This window comes from Myotis davidii, unplaced genomic scaffold (genome assembly GCF_000327345.1).
Source record: "Myotis davidii unplaced genomic scaffold, ASM32734v1 scaffold1287, whole genome shotgun sequence".
Classification (NCBI taxonomy): Eukaryota; Metazoa; Chordata; class Mammalia; order Chiroptera; family Vespertilionidae; genus Myotis; species Myotis davidii.
Window position 1 is genome coordinate 19,924 of NW_006297830.1, and position 909 is coordinate 20,832.

Consider the following 909-nt stretch of genomic DNA (forward strand, 5'->3'; position numbering starts at 1 on the left):
CACACACTGTGCACGAATTTTGTGCACCGGGCCTCTAGTTTCGACTATAAAACAACAGATGCACAGACTGCAGCCGACCGGCCAAATCTCGCTTCCTGTATATTGTTCTTGCGTAACAAGCTGGTATTCATGTGTTTACGTGTTTAAATGGCCGAGAAGAAATTTGTTTTTTAAAAAAGAATACGATTTTAGGACAAAGTCTGCATGACCAACGCAGCCTCAACGTCACTCTGAACCAGTGATTTTCACCTGGCTGGTGTGGCTCAGTGGTTGAGCGTCGACCTATAAACCAGGAGGTCCTGGGTTCGATTCCCGGTAAAGGGCACATGCCAGGGTTTCGGGCTTGATCCCCAGTAGGGGGCGTGCAGGAGGCAGCTGATCTATGATTCTCTCTCATCATGGATGTTTTTCTCTCTCTCTCTCTCTTTCTCTTTCTTTTTCTCTCTCTCTTCCTCTCTGAAATCAATAAAAAATATTAAACCAGCGATTTTCAACTGATATACTACAAGAATTTTTGAAACATGCAGTACCTGACTATGCAGTCAGGGCACCTGACTTCTCTTCCCTTAGATGGTCAAATTTAAAAAAAAAAAAAAATGACAACAGCCAATACAACCATAGCCATCCAGTGCGAACGAATCAAAATCAAACCTATTTTTTTATCAGATTAGCAAAAAAATACATGTTTTGTTGTGCTGTAGGAATTTAGTCATGAGTTTGTGGGGGCCAGGAGATGAAAAAGGTGAAAAAAAAAAATCCCTGTTCTACAGAAAAACACACCCACTCTTCAAATTAGCTGTATTGACTGTAAGAAAAAAATATTCCGCAAACACCGAATTTAGGGGAGTCGTGGGGGAAGAGAGGACATAAGAGAGAGAACAGCTATCCTACAGCTTTCATTTTTCACAT